The sequence below is a fragment of the Henckelia pumila genome, chromosome 3 (genome assembly GCF_033568475.1).
Source record: "Henckelia pumila isolate YLH828 chromosome 3, ASM3356847v2, whole genome shotgun sequence".
NCBI classification, from domain to species: Eukaryota; Viridiplantae; Streptophyta; class Magnoliopsida; order Lamiales; family Gesneriaceae; genus Henckelia; species Henckelia pumila.
In genome coordinates this window covers 118,383,424-118,402,208 of record NC_133122.1, presented here as the reverse complement: position 1 = coordinate 118,402,208, position 18,785 = coordinate 118,383,424, and the positions used below count along the sequence as shown (strand labels likewise).

The following is an 18,785-nucleotide window of genomic DNA, read 5'->3' as shown; positions in this document are numbered from 1 at the left end:
CCGGTTTTCTTGGGTGGGGCAGAACGTTTCTTACAATTTGTACTTGGCCCCTTCTTAGCAGAAGAAGAGGAGCCCACCAAGAAAGCCGGTTTATCCTTCTTTAAAGTGGATTCATATGTTACAAGCATATTGACCATCTCTTCAAGGGAGGCCTCTATCTTGTTCATATTGAAATTCACCACAAATCCGTCAAACGAAGAAGGAAGAGATAGAAGTAATAAGTCCACGTTGAGTTCATGCTCCAACACCAAATCAAGCGTTACCAACTTCTGTATGAGCCAAATCACTCGTACCCCATGATCACGGACCGAAGTCCCTTCACGCATGCGACACGTCATTAGCTCTTTTACAGTAGCGAACCTTTCAGCTCTCGATTGAGCCCCAAAAAGTTCATTGAGTTGTACGTGAATGTCAGCAGCATTCACGGTGTCCTCAAATCACCTCTGGAGTTCATCAGACATCGAGGCTTGCATATAGCATTTGGCCTTGATATCATGGTCCCACCATGTATCAAGTTTGGACAACTCTTCCGGACTTATGTCAGCTGGTGCTTCCTTTGGAGGAGATTTTTCTAACACGTAGAGCATCTTCTCCGAGGTCAAGACAATCTTCAACTTACGGAACCATTCCGTATAGTTTGCGCCAGTCAGTTTATTTTGTTCGAGAATAGAGAATAGTGGATTGCGCGAATTCATCTTTATGAAATACTGAAAAGAAACAGACAATTATCAGTGATTGTTTAATTAATTTACTAAGACATAAAATAGGCGAAATTTATTTTATGAATCTCACTCCCACTATTTTAACGATTTCACTACCCTCTAGTGAAAACGGGAAACTGTTTTCCTAAGTGGGAACATGGAGTCCAATTGACAAACTATGGTCCCGAATAATATCAGCCAACCATAATTTTCAAAAGGTAGAGCCCAATTGCTTCCAAAGCAACCTCCACGTTTTTACCTCATGTCCAATAAGGGCCCAATAATATGACGTCGTTTATTGTGACACGTCAAGATGACCCATCAATATTAAGTTGTGATGGACGGTCTCCATGTGGATCCCCCAATAATATGAGCCGATCCCATGGGAGTTCCACCCAACTTACAACATGTGTCGATCCAATGTACAGCTTTCCGACGAACGGGCCCCCCCAATAATATGAGCCGGACCGTATCCGCGGGTAGCATCTCATACATTGATCGTTGATGGAAGGTAGGAACATTTAAACAATATTTAAATTTCCTTTTAATCTTGATATCAATTTTAAATCATATTTAAAATGAGGGATTTTAATTTTGAAAATTTGTCTCATCATTTAAAATTTTGTATGCTTGCGGGATTCATACAATTTAGTCTAAAACATGCATACAACGATAATATCATATATTATATAGGATGATCGATTCCATTTCTAATCGACCCGTGGTTGCCAATCACGAGTCTAAGTCCAATCCTAGGTAATATGCACGTATGCAATGCAATCCTATTACATTGAGCTTCCAATTTACATTTCTTCATGTCTTTATTGTCTGCTGGGCCCACCTCCGTCTTCAAATCTTCATCTCCCACTAAGTCTAATGTATTTACAATAAATAACCATGACAAGCAGGGGATACATTTTAAGGGGTGGGAACGGGCCATAAACCAGGCCCACTTTTATTACATATGACAATTCATATTGGGCCATAAACCAGGCCCATTAATAAATCCAACAACAATAAAAACAAATGTAAATTCCTAACATACACCTACAAAATTGGTCATGGCAATCGATCATCCTTATCCAATAATATTTAATTCAAAATTAATTTATTGGATAACATGCAATGGCAATTTAAATTAAAAGGATAAAATCATATTCCATATATAAAATCTTATTTTACATACAAAATCATATTTTATCTTTTTATCAAATAAAATCATATTTTACATATAAAATCCAATTTTATACATAAAATCATATTTTACTCAATATTTCCATAAGATCATATCTTATCATCAATTGTACCAAAAATAATTAATTTCATAAAATCTGATTTAACGGATAAAATCTATAAATTTTCCAAATATTCAAATTTATCCAAAAATCAATTTTAAAATTTTCGAACTCGAACAATTCGATCCGACGCCTCGTGGACCAATCAAAACAATTTTCGATCGGACCAAAAATAGAATTTTAACATATTAAAATTTTAATTTAAAAATAAAAAAATTAATTTTTCCCGGGCCGCCCGGGACGCTCCCGGGCTGCCCGCGCACCAAAGGGGCTCGGGCCGGGCAGCCCGTCGCTTCCCCTAGGGCAGCGACGATCGCTGCCCCCCGGGCAGCGATCCAATCGCTGCCCGTGTTTTCCCGAAAAAAAAATTTATTTTAAAAAATTTATTTTGTTTCAAAAACCGAGGCTTAAAAAATTTTTGTACAATCGATTAATTTAATCGCTTGATCTGAGCAACCTGGCTTTGATACCACTGTTGGAGAACGGTGATCAGATCAATCAGGATTGATACCCGGTGCAGCGGAAGTTTAAAAATTTTATATGGAACGATTCCATAATGGGTATCAAAACTTTACGATTAAATTGTGTTTGTAAAAATTAAATCACAATTAAATTTTTACCTCCAATCTCGAATCGAGATTATGGACACCAACAGATTACTCTGCTCTTGTTGTATATCCCAGGAACTGATGGACGAACTGTTCTTCAATCAGGTCCACGAACAGAGATTTAATCCCTCTGATAGATTGCACTAGAAAATCTATCAGAAGTTTCTACAAAGAGACTTAACGAATTTGATCCGTTAAACCAGACTGCAAATTCAAAATTCACAGGCTGGATTTTCCCGAAAGAGAGAGGGAGGGGGGCGGCCACTTAGAGAAAACACAGCTAGGGTTTTCGAAAATATTTTGTGACCTCTGTTTTGTAATTTCTGTACTGTAATAACTTATTTATAATGTGGGCTGCTAATAGCTTAGGGCCCATTAGTCATAAGTTCAAGCCTGACAAGCAAAGTCTGCATGTTCAGAAATTAATATAAAATTCATCGTGACTCAGATTGATAAACCAATTTTACCAATGTGCACAAAAACCATTTCTGCATCTTTTAAAGTCAAGATAAATTTTCTGAATCCGAATTCAGTGATTTCCAAAAATGCCCATCCCTATGTCATTTTAGGAAATCTTACTCCTCTACTCTTAAATAAGAAGTCCCACTTCTTTGTTCATTAAATTTAACTCTTTAAATTTAACTATCTCAACGGGGATTAAAAATCCTTTACTCCGTGTGACCCTCAATGGTTCAGGGATACAGCTAGCCGTGGGCTCACAACTCCTTGTGACTCGGAACAACAATTTCCGACTTGCCCATCGAATCATGGTAAGAGCGCCTAGCAACATCGCCCCATGATTCCCTAGGTATCACTGATAGTGCCTGCAAGAACCAATAGATTTTGGTTAGCGTACAGTACGGTCCCTTCATCCATATATCCCGATCGAATCAACAACCATTGGTAAATCGAGAGTCGTTCGAGATTCGATAACTATGCAATACATCTTGAAGATCAAATAGTGACATCGCATGTGCTACTAAGAAACCATTTCTTAAAACACATCATGTACTCTGGCCAGAGATTCGTCACACTAATATCTCCTCAGATTGCATAGGATATCCACACTAGCAAGTATGTGGTGAATCCTTGACAACAAAGCATCGACTCCTATATGTGTCGTAACTGTACCCAATCCCGATACCTGATGACCCCAATGGAGTCGGTAAACGAGTCAAAGTACAGTACTAGCATATAGAGTCTCAATGATGTTTCAAGTAGTAAGGACTAATGGTGTACAACCAAAATCTCGGACTTTATCCACTCGATAAGTGATAACCACTTGGAATGTCCGGATATGGTAGTTCGATCATTCATCGTATGAATATCCATTTGCATGCTTTGAACATCTCTATGTTCCATACCAATGAAACGTGGTACTCGGCATCGCAAATGCTAGTCTCAATCTCGAGCGATCCTTATCCTTATTAACGGACGGCTATCAACTAGAAACTGTTTAGAATATACAGTGACTATAAGATGTGTTTCATGATAGTCATCCCCATGTACTACCACATCTTACATACACTATAGTATATTCAAGGTCTTTATCAAAACAACAATAGTATATCACAATATAACAATATGAAGAAAGATAAAGTCATTGCCATTAATAAAAGTGTAAATTATATTAAACAAAAGATTGTTTATGCAAAAAGTCATCAAAGCCCTTAGCCACAAGTTGGCTCACCGGGCACCCACTCTTTCAGTTTTAAAGTGTACCATTCAAAAGTTTATTTTTATAGCATGCGCCATCAAGTTAAACAGAGTTGGTGTACCAATATTCCTTCTAGCACTACAACAAAAATGCTCAAACACAACACTTAAAAGACAATGCTTTTGGTAAAAAATGTTGTCTTTTTTTAAATTACAACGCTTTTAATGAAAAGCATTGTTGTTATTTTTTAAAAATTCATAAAAGACAACGCTTTTTTTAAAAAGCATTGTCTATAACCGTTTTTTTAGGTCTAAGACAACGCTCTAAAAAGCGTTGTCTTTGAGCGTGTTTTTTTATATGTACTACAACACTTTTTAAAAAGTTTTGTAGATAAACCATTTTTTTAATTTTAAATAATAAATAAAACATGAAATACATATGTTTTTTTGACTTAACGTAAAAAACCCAAAAATCCCCAAACCCTTCATCGCGTCCCTTTTCTCTTTAAACTTCTGAAAAATTAACCCTAAATCCCCAAGCCCTTCCATCGCGATTCCCTTTTTTTCTCTCTTTCAATTCCAATTTGACAAATCGTTAATGGCGATTTCTCCCTCTTCTTTTTCTTTTACATCATTCATCGATTGTTTTTGTTCTTGTAGTTGACGAGCTTGCGAAGACTTTGGATCTACCTTGCTCTGTTTAAACTTGGGCGACGAGGGGGAGAAAGTGGCGGCTTGCTCGATCTGTCTAAACTCATGAGGAGCTGTAGGGGCTAGATTTACGACTTACAAATCATGGGTAGTTGACACGGCTCAATGTATGTATTTTTATTCTAAGCAATATGGACCCATTAGTTTCTGCTAATCTTCTATTGTCATCATTCACCTGACAACGAGTGCTCGAATTAGTTTAGCATGTGGTAGATACATGTTTCCAGTTCCAACGTTCAGCTGCATCTTTGTTTTTCCTATCAAATTCCAAGCATCCTTCATGCGTTTACTCTGTTTCTGTAAAATATTTGTGTGCTTTAAGCATTCTCGTCAAAGTTAGTTGAAAATTATTCACTGTATTATTTATTTAGTTGTGTATCAGTGTACCCTCATTAGGTTTAGCCTTAGTTCATTGGAGATTTCGTTAAAAGAAGATGGCAGGTGTTCTTTCTCATTTCCACCAGTTAATTTAAAAAGTGTTATTCGAAGTATTTGTTTACATTTTATTTCATTATTTGGAGTTGGCTTTACTTTCAACCTTGTTTTGCCATTGCACTGATCATTTTCTCTCATGGTGCTGATGGATAACCCTCTGGGCTTTTTCTATTTTTTTTTTATGCTTCGCTGCTCTTTTACTTCTATTTATTTTTTATTTTTTCTTGTTTTGCCTGTTCTCGATCTTGATATATTTGTCTTTGTTTTATGGGTGTCTGATCTTTTGCAGATTCTATTGCAATTCTCCATTTGCAATAGGAGTTGGTTTGATTTTTTAAACTTATGTTAGAAGCATGATTTCCCAACTTTTACTGGAATAGCTTTCGTGTCTTTCAACATCTCTGGACGTTAAAATTCTAAAACTACTTCAATGATGCATGCCAAATGGTTATGGATCAACATGCAGCAGTTTGAATATATAAAGCTAGACATGGCATGAATAAAGATGTAATAAATGTGAGAATTAGTAAATATATCTCTTTGTTATGTTTGCGTGTGGGAGGGAGCCAGTGTTGTTGCTTTCTTTACAACAATTTGAACTACATGCTTTTTCTTTATGGTCTCTGGCGTGCTTCATTGTCTTGTTGCCAGTAATTATGTTTTGTTTCTATTTGTTTTGTTAAAATCTAATGCTCCCGCAGATTAAGCGCGAAATTTCAACCATGAAGTTAATAAGGCATCCAAATTTCATTCGAATGCATGAGGTAGCTATTTAACTTGTCAAGCCAACTTTTTCCAAACCTGTTAATTTGATTCGATTTATTTGCCCTCCCTACAGGTCATGGCTAGCAAGTCGAAGGTATTCATCGTGATGGAATTTGTCAGTGGTGGTGAACTCTTTGAAAAAATTGTAAGCTACGAGTATTATTCGATGTCAATGCGTAATCATGACAGATTGATTATGAGGATAGTAGCTGATGACAATACTCCTTGTGTTTTCTTGTGGCCAGACTACTAAAGGTAGGCTTGGAAAAGATAAAGCTAGAAAATATTTTTAGCACCTAGTTAATGTTGTAGATTACTGCCACAGTAGAGGCGTTTACCATAGAGACCTTAAGGTAAGCTTCTAATTTTCTTGTTAATATTGGAAAATCTCAAGAAAGTGTTGTGTGCAACAGTCTTGATAGTTGATGGTTGGAACTCAAATTCTATTTCATTTTTATTAATGTATAGCCGGATAACCTGTTGCTTACCGCCAGTGGCGTCCTTAAAGTCTCTGACTTTGGATTAAGTGCACTATCTCAGCAAGCTTGGGTAAGCAATATTTTACTTTTACCTTTGCTGCATTTCTGAGACACCTTGTTGAGATCTTAATCTAGCCTAACTCAAGATGTTATATTGTGCTTGAAGTTCAATTTTTTTTAATCTTGCTTTCAGGAAGATGGGTTACTTCATACAGCATGTGAAACACCAACTATGTTGCTCAAGAAGTATGCAATTAGATTTTCGTGCATTTTGTTTTCCACTTTTTTTCTTTCTAAGATTTTTAATCATCTAACTAAATTATGCAGGTGATTAAAAGTAAGGGTTATGATGGAGCCAAAGCAGATATTTGGTCATGGGGTGTCGTACTTTTTGTTCTTATGGCTGGTTTTTCCCTTTTGAAGATCCAAATATTATGGCATTGTACAAAAAGGTAACAAAATCACATTTATCAATTCTATCGTGTTGTGTTGTGGAGTTATCCTCACAAATGTACGTCTCTCAAAATCACTGAATCTACCTGAATGGAATTTAAGGTATTAAAACACTAGAGATATCAGGTTAAAAGCGGTGCAAGTATCACATTACCCTGGATAAAATTTGTAATATATGCGTGTTAATGCTCAAACCGCATTAATCTCCGTTTCAGATATTTGCAGCGCAGTTCATATGCCCTCCTTGGTTTTCTACAGCACCAAGAATTTGATTACAAGATTATTGGATCCCAATCCATTGACAGTATGTTCACTTCTTTCATGCTATTTACATATGACCCTTCCTGCAGGGCCAGAGGAAGAGAACAACAAAACCAGAAGCTTTTTAGCTTTTTTAGTCAGAAAATTCGATTTTTATTTAAGCTCTTTTCTAAATTCTCTGATCTATTTTTCATGCCGATTGTAACTTCTTCACATGATTTTGCCATGTGGAGCAGAGGATCACAATTTCTGAGGTTCTCGGAAATGGGTGGTTCAAGAAATGATATAAGAAACCTGTATTTGAATGTGAGGAAGTTTCTCTTGACGATGTTGATGCTCTTTTTAATGAATCAGCGGTGGGTGTTCTGATGCAGCTTATATTCTTTAAATGTTTAAGGATAGATCTACTAAACTATTCTTTCTTGAATTCAGGACTCACCGAACTTTGTAGTGGAAATGCAAGAGGAACAGCAACCTACCCCACCACTGATCATGACTGCCTTTGAGCTTATCTCCTTCTCGCAGGGTCTCAATCTCAATTATCTTTTTGAAAAGCAAGCAGCATGTACATGTATACACTAGAAATTATAGTTGTGATGGAGTGGTAGAATCACTCTATTTTAAGTAGCCGTGGAAAATGCCCAACCCTTTAGATGGCTATCTGGTTTGTTAAGCGAGAAACGAGGTTTGCATCCAAATGTTCTGCGAATGAGATTGCTTCAAAAATTGATCAAGCAGCTGGTTCCTTAGGTTTCGGTGTGCATGATTAATGCATGGGATATCACACTATAACAAATATGATCAAGCACAACATTTAAAAACAACGCTTTTGTGAAAAAACGTTGTATTTTATTAAATCTCATCTGAGTTTGCTGCAGCCATTGGAGCCAGTGATGGAGAATCAACATTTCTTGCTTCTTGAGGGTTATCAGACAACATTTTTGCAGAGAAATTAATCCGCTCTTCTCTCTTTTAAGCGCACGATCGAAGACACTTCAGCGCGGGATTCATCGATAGAAACTGCTGCAGGTAACTCTTGGCCTTGCATTGGATTTACTTGATTCAATTTTGTTATACGGTTATGCATTGGTTTTCTTCCATTTGTTAACTCTGTGTTCTGGTTTTGAGCACAAATCCTCTGGACAAGAGGAAAGTTAAGGCATCGTTAATTAAATCTCTAATAATTAGCAGATTCAGATCTTTATATTACATCATGTGCTGTAAAGACTAGGTTTGCAGTGTTAACTAGCTCAATTTACTGTGAAATAAGCTTTATCCATTAAGGAACAATTTCGGGTCTTTTTCCCTTTGTTCTTCATGGCTTTGTCACAAAAATCATGGGAGCCAAAAGTCACGTGAATCTGGGGTGCTTTCTATTAAAACCAAACCTATGTAAAAAAATGTACCTACTTTTCAACTCATTAAAAGCTTACTTACACACAGTGGCGTGGATTTGATTTGGTAAAGAATATGAAATGATTGCATATATAATTATATGAAGAGATTTCTTGAAATGTGTGTTTAGGTGGATTGGACACCAGAGCTTCACAGAAGATTTGTTCAAGCAGTGGAGCATCTTGGCGTGGATAAGGCTGTTCCTTCAAGGATTTTGGAGCTTATGGGTCTCACTCGCCACAACATTTCCAGCCATATTCAAGTATGCATATTCATGATATATATATATATATATATATATATTCCTTCTCATTTTATGTGTTTTCTCTGCCAAATTTCGACCTCGGGTTCGAGCAAGAGAACTCGGGTAGTGTTCTGGATTAATTCATCAGGTCAAGTGGTTCGTGTATCATGAGGTAAAATTTGTTCAGAGTGGAGAAATGTAATTCACCTGTGTTATTATATTATTCTATTTTCGAGCAAGAAGAGAACTCACGTAGTGTTCTGTATTTAAATTTAATGCATGTCCTGGAAACATGAGTTGCTTTAATTTATTTGGTCTCCATTTCTCCTATTTGTGACATATTTCAGGTTATCATTTATTTCAAAGAAAACGGGGGGTTACAAGCACTTAGGTTATGGCCTTTTTAGGTACTTTCCTGTTTTGTGTTTGGCTAGTTTTGGATCTGGTGTACCTGATTTTCATTAGGTTTATTTCCTTTTTTTTTTTTTCTATTTGAAGGTTTATTTCCTTTTTGTTTCTTAAGGTACACAGGAAATGTGTAAAAAGAAATATAATTCCGAAGAGTTGAAATCTGCCACCTGCCTGGTTTGTTCAAAGAAATTGAAAGATAGTACGACCATTGAAAGTGGTATGGAATTTGAATCTTATTGGATGAAGCATAATAAATCATCGGCCTTAGAAGATCATGAAATCCATTTTGCAACAACTTTCTTGCCTTGGTCTCGTAGAATTCACATCACCAAGGGATTTCATGAATTTCTTTAATTAGTGTCAAAAAATCATTTAGTTGAATTTCTGCTAATATACAAATATTTTTGTGTGTTTTATTCTGTTCCCCATTGTTGAAAATTATAATGAGACGGTAGATAATTGATTTAGCACTGTCAAGTGTTTTCTTAAATATATGTGGAGTATGTGCTGGATCAATAAAAGCTGGTGGCTACAATCACAAAGCTTGAATAAGCATCTAAACTACAAGTTTCAAGAGATTTTAAGCTATGATTGGTATTAAAGTGCTCTGCATATTTTTAAACTAAAGGTCACTCAAGATATAAATCAGTAGCAACCATGAAGATCCAATGTTTTTAGTCTAACTAGCGAGATACATTGTGATATTCTTATGCTGATATCTAGAGGATGCCAGGTTCTAGTCTTGTGATATTTATGTCAACATTTTGTAGTTTCTACGTTGCCATGCTGGAGATCTAATTCCATTTTGGTTGTATTTTGGATTTATTGTTGTAGATTTGATAATTTCAATACATTAGTCTCTGATATGGAGTAAGGGAATTGAATGATGAATATTATTGTTTGGTTTACTTTTGTTGGATATACATTAATAAGGCTGCCCTATTGTAGCACCTTGAGTTGGGGCAGATGGTTGTCTCTGTGAATTACATCTCTTGATTTAGGGGCTTTTGGATTTGTTGCGTTTCTGGGCTGTTGGAGGCAGTGTTGTACAGTGGATTTGGGATGTTTGGAGTGAATTTGGCACTGTTTTAGGCGCCATTGTTCTTTTCGACGTGATTCAAGTTTCTGCACACCAAGTATTTGAGATTTTGATTCTCTTAAATTACAACTTTCTTGCACGAGGTACTTGGCTGTTCATTTGCTATTTTATTATGCTCTGGTATTGATTTATTATTAGAAGATTCATGTTGTTTTTTATTGATAATTCTGATTTTTGGAGATTTTTGATGGTGTATTGTAATATGATCTTTAGCATTTTCTGTCTTGATGTTTGGGATGTTAGCTACTGTCATGAATGCAATATTTTTGCAATCAACGATGGAGAGCATTGGCATTTCAACAAGAGTTCAGATTGCATTTCGCATGTCAGAATTGCTAAACCATACATAAGAAGAAGAGCCGTTCGGCAATTAGAGAAAGGAAGAGTTGTAATTTTTGCAGCTGGTACTGGGAAATCGCTTTTTCACAACTGATACTGTTGCAGAACTTCGTTGTACAGAGAGTGAGTCCATTTCTATGACTTAAATGCTTATATACATTAATATGATATTTGTTGAATGTTATTAAACCATAAATCCTACTTGCTTTTCCTTTGTATTGTATAAATATATTAAGTGCCATCCATTTTCTTTCTAGAGTCATGAATTATTTTGTTCCTTATATTGTATCATTTTATTGGAATGGTGCATGAGAAACTGATGTTGAATTTTGTGTAGTTAATGCGGAAGTGGTGCTGATCAAAGCTACAAATATGGATGAAGTTTTTGATGAAGATCATAGGAATAATAAAAATGCAGGTCTACTAGTTTATTGAGTTAGAATTAGATTATTTTTTATATTTGAATGACTTGTAATATTGGAAGATTGTATATTAAATTTTATTTTACAAATTTTTGAATTTTGAGTGATTTATGATATTAAAAATTGTGAATTAATTTTTTTTTGTTTTTTATTTGATAAAAGACAACGCTTTTTAAATGTTGTCGTATAGGATTTAAAGCGTTGTTAAAGCCAGTGTTGTAAAAAAGTCAGCTCAACGACAACGCTTTTTATGCGTTGTCTTTTTGAAAAACGACAACGCTTTTTAAGCGTTGTCGTTGAAAAAAAAACGTTGTCTTTTTGAAAAAAGACAACGCGGAAAAAGCGTTGTCGTTGAGCGGTTTTTTTTACAACACTGGCTTCAACAACGCTTTTTTAGCCACATAGACAATGCGGAAAAAGCGTTGTCTATGACCTTTTTTCTTGTAGTGTAGTTTTGGACAGTACGTGGATGTTGTTTGAGTTATTAGGTAGTGCTAGCAAGTTTTAGGAGATATTAATTGATGTGGCCTTGTAGTAATTTATTCTCTTATGAATGGAATTTTAATCGGGTACAACTAAGTGAATAATTTACTTAGGAATTACTAGACGTGTGTTTAGTCAGTTAAGTTTATGAATAGAACTCATGTGAAGACTTGGGATACAAACCTGGTTTTATATTATTATGTATAGTTTGAGTTTTCTTTTGTTATTTGGGCAATATGATTTTATGAAATAGTGAGTCGGTTACTATGAGCCTTTCAATTATGTGAACTATTATTCCGATCGTTATTTCGTTTTTCCTTTTTTTGTGCTCAGATCCATTACAACATATACTTTTGAGTATCCGAAATTTCTTTACACTTTCTTTTAGTATTATGGATTCGTATGACATTAATCAGCGTTGAATTCTGCCACTTTGGCATTAGTTGAACTTCTTAGTAACATCTTGTGAATGTTTCACACTTATGGAAATTTTTCCTTCGATTCTAGGGCCACATGTTGATATGAGTAAGATTCACTTTTTTTTATTTTTGATAATCTACTCATGTTGCATAGCTGAAATCTGATTTTATTTTGAGACCATTGTTTTTCCTGATTATTGACTTGTGTGTACTTCTCTCGACTGAAGTCACACTGACTGTCTTAATTGTGCTTTGATTGTTGAGCATGATTTCATTACCTATGGATGAATGATCACGATATTTGTATCTTGTTGGCCCATATTGAATATTCATGGAGCCTCCATTATTATTCATTAATTCGTAGAATTTAATTATGAGTGAGTTGTTTTCACTTATCTAGATATTTTTATTTTCAGCTCGTTTGTTTGTAATGCTTGCGTCATTTCCTTTCATATCGAGTAACATTTCTTGTATGTTTGTTTCCTTTCATCATCCACCATAATGAGTATTTTGGGTGGATAATAGTTTCAATTATCATTTCGATTTCTTGAATAAATAATTGACTCGTAACCGCTTAGTGAGTGTTTAGACTGTTGGAATTTAGTATTAGTACTAGATAAAATCCCAAGTTACCATTGTGTTCCGAGGAATGACGACTACTAATTATATCTAGTTCTAGCGAGAAGACTGCTAGTCAGTGAATTAATTGAATGAGTTGTTTCAATTTTAAATAGGATCGTTAAGAGTAAACATACGACTTTGGTAAGCTGAATGGATGATCAATCACAATATAGGGAAATAGAGTTGTCCCTTGAAACTTTTGGGCACTTCACGTTTGCATTTCTAGAGTTTGTGAACGCCATCTGGTATATTTTGACTTCGAGAGTAAATATGTATTATTTAGTCGTTGCGTCTGAGATAGTTAGGGTGGAAAAATCCGTTGGAAACTTTTAACTAATAATTGTAATACCACCGTAGGAAATTAAATCGTTTGACAAATTGGGTGAACCAAAATTTTGAGGCTTCCTGACCGTATTATTGAAATTATTGTAGAATCAAGAATGCCTAAGGGACGGAAGTAAAGATTGGTGAATGGATGAATGAGATCTATTTAGTTACCCATTTGGATTCTATATTATCGGTCAGTATCTTGGAACTAAGAAACAATGGATTTTATGGTTATGTTTTCTTTTCAAGGATTAGATTAGATTTATTTATAGAAATGGGTCAATCAATCTTAAGTTGAGGAGAGTCATTTGTTTCACTTGAAGGTTAACTGAGCTAGAGACGTTGCTTAAGAGAGTTTTAAATCTTCCATAAGAGCATTGTGAGATGTAGTAGCTAATGAGGGATTGAGCATAGTCCATGATCATTAAGCAAAGCATTGATAATAAGTGGCGTAGGCCTCTAAAATTTCGAATTGGATGTTAAGTTGTTCTTGAAGGTATCGTTGTTCCGTAATACTATTGACTTGGGTATATAAGGAAATTAACTCGAATTGACGGTCCTTATGTGATTGTTGAAGAGATAGGTAATTTGTTTTATTATTTGAGCTGGCGCAGAGTTGTTAGTGATACCTGATGGGTTTCATGTATTGATGTTGGGGAAGTATGGGTCAGATTCATATCTCATTTCGAGGCCTTACGAGGTAGTATTGTATAGTTCCCTTAGTTACCGTAGTTAGAAAAGTTAGGTGTTTGGTTTCTAAATATTTTGACTTCTTAAGAGCTCGAGACCTATATTATTTATGATAAGCTTAATCGGTAAGTGGACTTTGAGCATAACCTCATTGTGAGAAAGCTTTCAACTATGGAAAAGATCGACATAAATTATTTATTGGTTATGCCGAATCTACTGCATTGAAGAAGTGATTTGAATTACCTCTTAGGAAGCAATCATTTGGGAATAAATAAGAGTTTGTGAATATTTGTTGCAGTAAGAGTTAGTCTGATCCTTGATGATATAGATATCAATGAGTATCAAGGTGTGCAGCGAAAGCTATTTAGCGTCAACTCTTGTAGGTGCACGGTAAGAAAGTTAGTGCCGATCAGGTCTAATGTATCTGGATCTAGTTAATAAGTCTTGAATTTTGAGGACGAAATTCCATTTAAGGGGGGAAGGAATTGTAGCACCTACAAATCTAATCTACTAAATCGCATGCATTTATATTAAATAAATATTATGATTATTATTTTTAAGTTTAATCGATTTAAATTTCGTTATTTGAATTATGTGTTAATAGAATATTAATTATTTATTCAAATTATTTTATTGTACCAGCTATTTAATTTATATTGTAATTATTTAAGTTTAATTGTCTAAATGATTTTTATTGTGAAACTTAATTTTTTTAAATATTTTAAAGGTTAGCTTGCTTAATTAAATGATTCTAATTATTTATTTTATTCATATAAATGATTTTAAATCTTTAAGATTTGCCTATTTAAATGATTTGAATTGTCCAGTTTATTTATTTAAAATAATTTAAGTTTATAGATTAGTTATTTAAATTAATTTAAAATTCCTAGCTTATTTATTTAAATATTTTTATCTGTACAATCATTTTAAAGGTTTTTTATACCGCTTGTGTATTTATTTAAATTAATTTTAAACGTTCATCTAGTTGTTTAAATTATTTTAATAGCTCTATTATTATTTAAATATTCCATTTATTGTCGTGACATCAAAATATTTAAAGTGTTGATTTTAATTCCTAAGATAGTGCCAAAATTCATTTTCAATATTTATGATTTTAATTGCATGGATTTTTTTAATTGCTTAAGTTCCCTTTAAAGTTTTAGTTGCTCAAAGATTTTAAGTTAATTATTCTTAAAGATTCTTGAGTTCAGTATTCTCCGGTTCTGGCTTCGGCGATGGTGGATTTCGGCGGTAAATTCCAAGATTTTATTTTAAAAAAGATAAGTTGGGAGGAATGAGGAATTTAGACGAGAGTTTGATTTTTCAAAGTTTCCGGGTGTCAGAAATCATTTTATCGCATTCTTGGGCTTTTCCTTTAACTTTTTCAAAAGTTAGAATTTTCTTAAACTCGGATTAGTAAAACCCAATATAATATTTTTAATTTGGGGTTTTTAAACTTAGAAATTTTATTAGTGTAAGTTAAAAGGCAAAAGTTGTAATACTTTAAAGTTTTACTTTTAAAACAACATTCACACCTACTTTTATATACTTATAACTATGCTTACACACACATGTACACACTACACACTCAAACTTTTAAACCTAAAATAAAACATAACACAAACCCTAGAACCAAAGACCCCAAGTAGCCGCCTCTCTCCCTCATTTCTTTCCCTCCCCACTCGGCCGCCCCTTCTTAGTGTTCCAACCGCCGCCGCCGCCTTCCACCACCGCCGCCGATGTCGGGAGGTCTTCTAGGGGGGTCCACCTAGTTGTTGGTCAAGTTGTTCAGCTTCTTACCCCTCTTGAATCTCTTTTTTTTTGGGCATTTGTAGCCAAGGCAATTGTAAGCTTTTGCATGGGAATTCAAGCAAACTATTATGTTCTTGTACCCAACCCCTTTCTAATTTCGAAATGCATGAGATTCTCAACATGTTAGGGACGTTTTTTTTTATTATTTTCAGCATGGTATTTTGTGACTTAGAAATTTATATGAGCATGGATTTTAAGGAGTTGTATGGTGATTTGTGATTTGAGGCATGAGGTGTTTTGAATGCATAATGACATTTTTTTCGAAATTTCAGAAGTTACTTGGCCTATAATTCGTAATTTTTATGGTGTTAGGACTGATATTGAAATGTGTTTGGATCATTTTGATGATTGTCATTGGACTTGATTCATTGTTCAAAAGTTTGATGCATTTTGGTGCATGATTTTGTTGTTTTTGAATCGTGGAGTTAAAGTGTGGTTGAGGGCTGCCAATGTGCTTGGTTTAAGTCCTAAAAGATGTTAATAAGTGTGTTTGGTGGGTTGGAAGGAGGTAGAGTTAAGGGGAAAGGGCATGGAGTTGAATTGTTGAGGTAGGCGTGAAGAAGAGTGAGGAATCCTTTGGGCAGGGGCTACTGAATATAGGGCAGGGGAGGTTCCAATTCTGGTCTGGTCATGTCATGGGCTAGTCCTAGGTCAAGGTTATGATGTTGTGGTTGCGTCGGTATAAAATGGGCTCGTTTCGGTTAATATTTGGATAAGTTAAGGGTCTTTTAAGTTTAAGGTGTTGGTGCAAAATTTTCTAGAGTATAAGGGGCTGTTCGGAAATGGTTTTGTTTGGGTTTCTTGGGCTGTCAAATGAAGTTATAACCTATTCCTAAGGTTAGTTTGTAGTGTTTTGAGAGTGTCCGTTTGAGCGGGGTCGATTTCGCTTAAGTTAAGAGCAAGTTATGGGCTTTTCGGTTTGATTGCTCGGGCTATGCCTTGTTGGTAAGAATTGGAGTTAAAGTTGGGAATTTCACCAAGGGGCAGCCACTCTCTCACCCAACAACCACATTTTTGTGTTGAGTTTCATTTCCTAAAGTTGCATACTTGTGTGCTTGAGTCTCGTCTTTGAGCCGAGCGAATATTTACAAAGGGAGTTGTTTTTATTCATGCATGCTAAGTATTTTGAGTCGAGTCAAAGAAGGAAAAAGAAAAGATTTTTTTGAACGAAGGGAGTTGATTGTGACAAGACAAGGTATTGATGGATTGGGGGATGCCTCACTCACTTGCCAAATAGACGGGTAGAACGAGATCTGGAGACATCCCGGGATCCCTACCAAAATAGACGGGTACTGTGAGATCGGGAGAAATCTCGAGATCCCTACCAAATGACAGATAAAGGGGTAAGTCGCGTCGGGAGAAATCTCGGCGTCTTGCCGGCATAGTGCACTGCAGCCATTGATCGATCAAAAATAGAGGGTCACAATTCAAGTATCTAAGTTTACAGTTTTATTTTCAATATCAGTTTGACTCGTCTTAATTTATTCAGTTTTCAGTCATGCATGAGTTTAAGTTAAGTTAAGAAAGTTCAAAAGTTTCATAGCGTGAGTTGCCATGTGTTCATTGTTTACAGGTTGTCTCTTTCTCTTGTAACATGCATATTTTACAGCTTAGGTTTCAAGTATATTATGTACAGTATTTTGATTATTACTGCAGTTATTTTAGACCCTTGTTATTACACTGTTTATGCTTGCTGAGTCATTAGACTCACTATTCTTTTTTGTTTGCCAGGTGAGGAGGAGTACCTAGGGACCGAGGGGCAGGATCCTTGAGGTTGAGGTCGCTGGCGGTGCTAGGCCCTATGACCGTTGCTATTTTTTTTTTTTGGTTCCGCACAAGACTACGTTTGAAGTAAAGGATTTTACTATGAGAACTTTCAGTATTAGACAGGATGTGTTTTCCCTGTGCTTAAATTTTAGTCTTCAAATTTGTTATCGCTATTTTTGCAACTGTGTGAGGTTGCCTTTCTTTCTGAAATTTAAGATTATCGCAGTTTGGATGTCTTTTTATCACTTTTACTTAGAATTGTTGTGTGTGGCAGGGTGACTTTGTTTACATTCAAACAAGTCATGGCAAAATTTTTATAAATCCGTATTTTTCTTTATTATTTAATTAAGCTTAGAGCCTAGGGCCGTTTCAGTTGGTATCAGAGCACGGTCTTGGTTTGGGCGGAGCCTACTGTCGGTTGCCGAAACTCAAGGGATCTCACCTCAAGGTCTGTAAGTTTTAATGAATTTTATATGGTAGTCGTATTTGATTTATTGCTTTAAATGTTTTGATGTCATTCTTTTAAAAATATTTTCAAAACAAGAAGTTTAATTTGTTTAAATGCGTAGTTTAGTTTTTATTTTTCGTTTAAAAATTTGTTTCAGTAGTTTTAAAGTGTACCATTCAAATGTATATTTTTATAGCATGCGCCTTCAAGTTAAACAGAGTTGGTGTACCAATATTTCTTCCAGTTTTGGACAGTACGTAGATGTTGTTTGAGTTATTAGGTAGTGCTAGCAAGTTTTAGGAGATATTAATTGATGTGCCCTTGTAGTAATTTATTCTCTTATGGATGGAATTTTAATCGGGTACAACTAAGTGAATAGTTTACTTAGGAATTACTAGACGTGTGTTTAGTCAGTTAATTTTATGAATAGAACTCATGTGAAGACTTGGGATACGAACCTGGTTTTTTATCATTATGGATTGTTTGAGTTTTCTTTTGTTATTTAGACAATATGATTTTATGAAATAGTGAGTCGGTTACTATGAGCCTTTCAATTATGTGAACTATTATTCCGTTCGTTATTTCTTTTTCCTTCTTTTGTGCTCAGATCCGTTACAACATATACTTTTGAGTATCCGAAATTTTTTTACACTTTCTTTGAGCATTTATGGATTCGTATGACATTAATCAGCGTTGAATTCTGCCACTTTGGCATTAATTGAACTTCTTAGTAACATCTTGTGAATGTTTCACACTTCTGGAAATTTTTCCTTCGATTCTAGAGCCACATGTTGATGTGATTAAGATTCACTTTTTTTTCTTTTTGATAATCTACTCATGTTGCGTAGCTGACATCTGATTTTATTTTGAGACCATTGTTTTCCCTGATTATTGACTTGTGTGTACTTCTCTCGACTGAAGTCACACTGACTATCTTAATTGTG

At 35.1% G+C, this 18,785-nt stretch overlaps 1 pseudogene; it reads left to right on the top strand.

Annotated features, from left to right (window-relative positions):
* Positions 1-4,252: 4,252 nt before the first annotated feature.
* LOC140889378 (CBL-interacting protein kinase 23-like) overlaps positions 4,253-18,785 on the top strand; it is a 29,106-nt pseudogene continuing 14,573 nt past the window's right edge.